Here is an 8,036-nt window from a genome sequence, read left to right on the forward strand (position 1 = left end):
TTTTTCAAATTAAAATAGTAAATATTTGAAAAAAAATTTCGTAAAAATCGCGTAGTAAGTGTAGCGTTGTAAGAAAAAGTCCTCATTTTGGGAACCGCGTTGTAGCGAAAACGCGTTGTAGGAGGTTTACCTGTAAATGGAGACTGAACAAGATTTAACCCAATTGTATTTGTTTAAGGTACAAAAATATACTGTTATGAGTGAAACTCGTTCTTTAATTTCCATTGGGATTACTCAGATATTGGCCGATATTTTCAGCGGAAGTTTTTATAGTGGAAGTTTGAAAATATTTATATTGAGTATATTGATGATCAGGGAAGTATTGACCCGATTCGACCCATTTTTGATAAACAGATTTACTATTGAAAATTCTTTCTGAATTTAATTGCATATCTCTGGAATTTACCGATATTTTCGGCCAAAAGTCAACTATAGATACTTGGATCACACACATATTCGGTACCTAGTAGTTTGAACAGTTTTGCTTGGATTTGTACCAGACGCGGATTGTTAAGAGACGTAGATGTTAGACAAAAACTATACAATTAACCCCTTGACGTATCGATTAGCGCAACGAAATTGGCCCCCAACTGTTCGCACACAACCTGCACTAAACAAACCATGCTTGTTTTACAAATTTACAAAAAATAAAATACTACGATTTCATTTTAATGCGTAACAAAAAATATGGATAATTGCAAAGTATATAATGCACTCAACTACAACAATGTTTTTTGTTTACATTATTAGCTAAAGACAGGAAAATTTCAATTCTCTTTTCATCAAATGTACACTTCTACGCACAACGAGCCAGACTCGTGATAATCAAGTTAGGTTCCGAAAATTGTACCACGAGCTAAACTCGCGATAATCATATTAGGCACAGAAATTGTACCACGAGTAAGACTCGTGGAAATACGTTAAGGGGTTAAAGCGTTTTCTAATATATCGTAATGTTCTACAAATATGTACATGTTCAAAGCCATTTACAATGTAAGGAAAAGCTAAGTACGGCTTGTCCATTTCAATTTAAATAAAAAATTGCGGAAGAGTGTGAAAAAATTACACATTTTGCCCAATCGAAACGGTTTAAAGATAGGTGGGAAATGGGAACCACTATATGTGGTATATTGAAGACAGAAAAGATTCGGGCTAATTGCACAAACTTTTTTAATTTACTCATGTATACTCGAGAACATATTTTCAAGCAATTTTATAAGTATACTCCGTCCCGTCCCGGCTTCGCACTGGAGCATGCATACATACATATGCGTACACATGTGACTATGCCACCAACAAAAAATTTAAGCATTGTTCTAAAAAAACAACAATTGCTCAAATAGCGAAGCATCAAAAATGAATTTGGCATCCGAATTGGCGAAGGAACAAATGTAGTAATTTCACAACAAAAACGATTTCATTCATAAACGCAGGCGCAACTTCTACAAGCGACCTTGCTTTATTCATAAAAATCGACGCCGTCACATCTCCCCGAGCATGCCTTTGCCCACAAGCGTCTTTTCGCGACGATGGCAAAAGCTAAAAATCATAAATTGAACAACTTTCTGATGCTTCTTCACGGAAAGAAGTCAGAAAAGTGGCAACAACGGAGTTCTCGACTTATAATATTTGTCCATTCTAAAATATTTTTCCGCAAAAATTTGCGTCGATATGTATGCAAGCTCATACACATGCATACATATTTACGCTAGTTTGTAGGCGAAGCTGTTGCGGCCATTCGTTTATTTTTTTCGGCACAGCTTGGATTTTCTATCACGATGTGCTGAACCAATGAGCGCGACAGATATTAGAATACACACGTCCTTAGGGACACAGGTATTGAGGCAGCTGCACAACTACATAACTGTGTCACTAAGAACGTGTGTATTTTAATATTTGACAGATGTCGCTTGCAGTCTGTCGTGCTCAATGTGTTCAGCACTTGACTTTTTGACAAAACGCAAGTTTCGGCCATTGGTTGATCGTGGCCGGAGATGCGAAAGAAGCTTGCGACACTTGTTATTATGAATGTATGTACATACATGCATACGTATATGGCTCGCTTTTGCTTTCGTAAACATACAGACAAATGTGCCAAAGAAATAATATATGTACATATGCATGTGTCATAGAGATTCTATTGGTACAAATCTGGAAATGATAACGAAATAATGCAAATATGCATATTTCACAAAGGTCATCAATTTTCTTTTTCACTTTTTAATAGTCGAAATAAATATAATTTATTTGAAATATTAATTTATTTAAAATAAAAAATATTTCATAGTTAGTTAAATGGTCTTGACCATAAAATAATTTATTTGGATAAGGATTAATTACGCTGTTCACGGTAAGGTGGTTATCGGGTTATGTGGTTATTGGATTAAAAATAACCTCTATGATCCCTCAACATCCCATATTGTATGGTTATATGCTTATTTTTACACAAACAGCTGTTCATTGTTTACATTTTAAGTTCAATGAAATTTCTACTTATAAAATGCCTAAACAGAGTTTAAAAAGCAACATAATTGAATTTAAAATAAGTTCTGCTATTCAGGAAATGGACTTTATTGAAGGTATGTGCTTATTAAATAATCCAAATTTTTTGCCATTCGCTTAGTTTTATTAATTTTTGTGCTGCCATTTAGTAAAACTCCAACGACTCTCTAACACTGGAAATAAGCAAACAACCACATAATCTGTAAACAAGGGTCTGGGWTGGTCAAAGTTGGTTATTTTGTCATACCGCATTTTGTTGTTGTTTACTTAATCAATAATAGCATGGTTTGAATTTGGTTAGCATTTTCATTAATGTTTAAAATGAAAAAAGTTGTAGTGACATAACTACAATAGTTGGACATATGCTGTCGCGGAGTTTTTTGTAGACATTATGATGTTCGTCAATATTGTTGTATATTATTTTATTCCATCGCTAATAGTTTCGGCAGCGCATTCGACGAAACACATTTTAAGACTCATTTTCTACACCTTCGGTTACATTGTTCAAATTTTACCAAGGATCCCTAATGTTTTTTCAAAATTAAATCTAGCTTATGTCAACTTAGAAGAACGTAGCATTCTATTGGTGAAAGAATTTATTAAATCGGTCCGGTACTTTTTGAGCCTATTCATTACAAACATACAAAAATAGGTACAAATATTTCCTCTTTATAATATTTGTGTAGATCAGTGTTGTCCAACGTGACTGAGTGCACTAGGGTGGGTCGATTCCGGACTYTTTTCGATTCGGGATTTCTAATAGTGCGGAAAASTTGCCTTAGTACTTCCTGATTCCAGTGCAACTTTTTATTTTGAGATCGGATTGCACCTTCAAGCCCAACTCCGGCCTTGAAATTTCGGAAAAATTTAAAAAGTTATTTGTTACGTCATTTGCTACCGAAATGTGATCATGGCCGTAAAACGAACCGTTCCCGAGATACGAGCGAAAATGCGGCGCGCCACTGCGCAAGATGAAAATCGACTTGGGGCCACACTTCTTGACGTTGATTTCGCCGAGAGCTATCACTCACATTCATTCACCTACGCCGAAGGACACGTTCGGATAGGTCTCCACACAAATATTTTTTCAGCGAGTTCCTTCACTCTTGTCGGTGTTTTCACCGAGTTCTATCACTTACATTCATTTCCCTGCGCCATACGACACGTTCGGACTGGTCTCCACATAAATATTTTTTCATCGAGTTCCTTCACTCTTGTCGTTGATTTCGTCGAGTGCTATCACTTATATTCTCTCAACAGAACACAGAACTCCAAAGAGAAAAATAAATGTCCTGTGTTTGGCGTATATCCGTACAATCTCTCTGAGTCCCATTTACCTACTTACCAGGATGTTCTTTTGTGTTATCAGTTTGAAAGCTTTCGTATAAGGCGACTCCGAGGCGACAACTATGAACCTAGGAGTAAAGAGGTTACAGAAATAGTTACAAAAAAGGTTGTAAATAATTTCAAAAAGTCATCTATTCCGATAGTTTCACACACTAGATTTGTACAAATGCTCACCACATACCATAAGCAATTTCTGACTCTTAAACAAATGTTTTTAAGGAACCTAATACGTTTGAGCTCTAAAAGAGATGACTTTGTTTCTTCTGCCGGAAAATTATTTGTCATCGCTGCTTGTAAATGCATTTATTTTTCTTCTTGCACTTGTCCAAAGGAAAGGAAAGTTCCTATCACTGAACAACAATTTCTCTTGGTCCAGAGAACCAGAAGAATTCGTCGTACTGGAAGTGTTGATCTACCTGAAACAAAAAAGATTACAAAGAAAAATGAACGTAAAGAAAAGCTTTCAAAACACGAACACGAGCTTTTCAAACATGAATACGTGATTCTTTCAAAAACGATGCTGATGATGAATTCTCTCTTCCATCGTCTAAAACCAAACAAAAAACACTAGTATTAGAACACACTGCTTTAACTGTTTAAAGATTTGGAGTAAGTGATAGAGCAGCGGCCTTGATTGTTTCATCTGCTTTTCTAGATGCCAAAAAAGCAGGTTTGATAACAGAGGATCAGGCTAGCTTTGTCACTGACAAATACAAGATTAGTCGGACCAAAAAAAGTGTTAGAGTTAAGCTCCAAAACACCGAAAGTATTGACTCTGCATATGGGCTGACGGCCGCAAAGACTACCGCGACACGGTCAAAGAGGAAAATATTTCTCTTATAGCTGACCCTGGCCACGTCACCTCTCTTCCGGGTTAGCTGAGGATGAGACGCAAGCTATATGGCAACATTTACAAGACAATTCAGTTGATGTGGAACATCTAGAAGTTGTTGGTGCTGATGGCCTCAAGGAGTCCAAATACATTCTCTGGCGACATAGGTAAACTGCTCCCTGGTTGTGAGAAGTTGCCTGTTGTCAAATTTGAAAGTTTTCCATCCTGCCAAGTACATTTTGAGGTTATTAATCCGATCCAAGTTAGCACAGACCAAGTTTATCTCTATAAAATATCAGAAGCTGTTATTTCCGGTCAATGTTCCTCAGATTTAGCGTCGATGCATCCAGGTAACATGTGCAAATCTCGCTAGCTCACCGTGCACATAGAATTCTGAGATTATACATTTCTACTGACAAACCATAAAAGGAAATAAAGATTTTGGTCAAGTTTACTCACCTTTGTGGTTCTCAATAATATTCAACAGTTCAATCAAAGATGGCTCGCGCCATCTCTATGCTGCAGTTCAAAGGTTGAGATACTTACCTGCTAAACTGCGCAAGGTTGTCGATTCATCCATTCAACAGAATGCTTTCTTTGCTCTTCCAGAAAACATTCTCCTCAGTATGATGACTGACGAACGGATAGAAGTCAGAAAGTTGGCCCTTGACCGTCTTCTGGCAGCCAGAGAAGCAGAGTCTGATACTGTAAATGGAAAGGTTAGATGTAATAAAGTGCCAAAGCTGAATTTCAAATTTAATAATTATTACGATATGATTTACTTTAAGACTATTACCTTGACTGTTCCACCAGTTCTTTGTTCAGTTTCTAACGAAGAACTAATAAAAGGGGCTGTCGGGTGACACTGCAGAGGTATGGAAAATTAGTGAATTCCCCTCTCACACCGTAGCAGTCGAGAGACCGTCAAACTGGTGACAGAGGCATCTTTTAATGTTATTGGCCCTTAATCTGGTGATCGTTTTATACGCTCTACACTGAAATCTAGGCAACAAGTGCCAAAGTTTAGTATAAAATCTGATTTTATCAATAAATTTGACAAAGATTCAGACTAAAACAAGCCTGGCATATGGTTGGTTGGTTGGGTTGGGCTTGGGAGGTACTCGAAGAGCAGCCACCTCCAAACGGTTTGTTCTGGGTGACCAATACAGTTTAGCTGAGAGCTGCAACAATTTCACCATGCGCTGTGGCGCGCCACATTTTCGCTCGTTTCTCGAGAACGGTTCATCCTACGGCCATGATCACATATACGGTTTCGGTAGCAAATGACGTGACAAATAAATTTGGGTTTATACATTTTGCCATGCGTGTTTCAGGCGCTAGGTAGACAATTTCACGATTTTAGGCGAATTTCAAGGCCGGAGTTGGGGTTGAAGATGCAGTCCGATCTCAAAACAAAAATCCGATCTCAAAACAAAAAGCTTTGGAATCAGGGAGTACTATGGCAACTTTTCCGCACTATTAGAAATCCCGAATCGAAAAAAGTCCGGAATCGACCCACCCTAGTGTGCACGTGTTGTGTTGGTTATTAGCGTACATTCGGAAAGCTACAAGCAGACAACATGAATACGGAACAGTGCGTACAAATAAGTAAACGTACTTTTTAAAAATTACGGTCAACTAAATTATCTATATTTATTTCTTTATTCTAATGAGATCAGAAATGTAATTGTTTGATAGTAGATTTCTATATTTCCTTTGAATATGCCTTAAAGTGGAAAATGCCACTTCGCAACTATATGTTGATCCGAACTTTAAAATATTTTTAAAATTTCATCTTTCGCTAGTGGATACTCTTTTTCATCAATCATTTTCCAAAAATCAATACCGGAGTCAATAAGTAACGAAAAATCTGAGCATTTCTCTGCTTTCTTTTTGAAGTAACGGATCAAAGGTAGCAACATCACACGTCAATGGATTATCATATAGGTTTATAATGTGTTGTAATTGAGCTAGATCTTTAAATCTTTTGTTGTAATTTTCTAAAATGCGGGATATAATTTGGCTATAGTATTCTAATTTATTTGTGATTGAAAATTATTCTRCAAGTGATAATAGGTTTGGCATACTTATTAAATTGTTATTGTTGATTTGATGGGTTAAATTCTTTTATACTTCTTGAAATGTTGTCATTGTTTTATGTAAATTGAATTGACCTAGTTTATTGTTGCCCTGCAGTGTCAGATTTATTTGATTAAGTATTTTTGTGATGTCACAGAATACCTAGATCGGTTATAAATTTTTCATTATTCAATGATGAAACCAACGATTTTCCTAACTCTGAATTATCATCTTCTAGAAGTATTTTGACCTTTGTTCTTAGTTCGGAAAGCCTTTGCAAACATTTGCCTCTACCTAGCCAACGAACTTCGGTGTGCAAAAGTAAATCGCTATGTTCAGCGTCGATTTCTTCTAAGAATGTTTTAAATTTTCGATGGCTAAGCGCATTTTGACCCCCCTTGATTTTATTTATGATTTTAATTGCATTGAATGCAACAATGAAATGCGGGAACCGTAATGTTATTCATAGATAACTGCCCAACCAAACCAATTTTTTTGCCCACCATGACCTTCGCACCACTGTACACTTTTTCGGGCGTCTCCCTCGATATTTACAAGATTTTTGTGACAACGTTCATAATGTCTTTTTRTATCATGTTTGCTACAATGCTTTATTTTTTTATAACAAATTAAGCATTCTGCATGCTTTTCATTGTTCTCAATAAAAAAATAACATATTTCCCAAATTTGTTGGAACCTTTTTAGTGCGTTCTGTTTTTAAAGCGTAAAACGTGAATGGTGTTGATTGCTTGAAATTCTAGCGTCAACTGACCGCAAAATTCTGCTTTGCTTGCTAGATAAATGTTGACTCAATTTATCGGGGAATACAAACCGCTGTAGACGATTCGATTTGCACTMACAGTCGCATGATCAATTGAAATGAAAGGACAGCTTATGCAGGAAGAGTACAATATAATAATTATCCTTTATTTATACAAATGTTTTGTGCGTTATGTTATTGAATTAATGTCTATCCCGTTGTCCCTCCCTTTTGTTTAGTGGGTTGGTGTACTGCTGAGGTGAGTTCTGTTGTAGTATCATCAGCTGTGATGAAYTGCGCTGTTGTATTAGGATGCGCCAGTTTTATTGGGTAGASGGGGTGGATGCTACACTCATTTAAACATCCTGGGCCCCCTAGGCGAATATTTTACCTAGTTTTATACATATAATCTGAGACATGTAATTCGGCTTACAGTTGATGGAGTAGGCGAGGCCGTAGAATATTAGCTGTAGGAAGCGATTTTGGTTTTAATAAAGAATCGTATTTTGTGTATGT

The sequence above is a fragment of the Bactrocera latifrons genome, unplaced genomic scaffold (genome assembly GCF_001853355.1).
Source record: "Bactrocera latifrons isolate USDA-ARS-PBARC rearing strain unplaced genomic scaffold, ASM185335v1 scaffold_735, whole genome shotgun sequence".
Classification (NCBI taxonomy): domain Eukaryota; kingdom Metazoa; phylum Arthropoda; class Insecta; order Diptera; family Tephritidae; genus Bactrocera; species Bactrocera latifrons.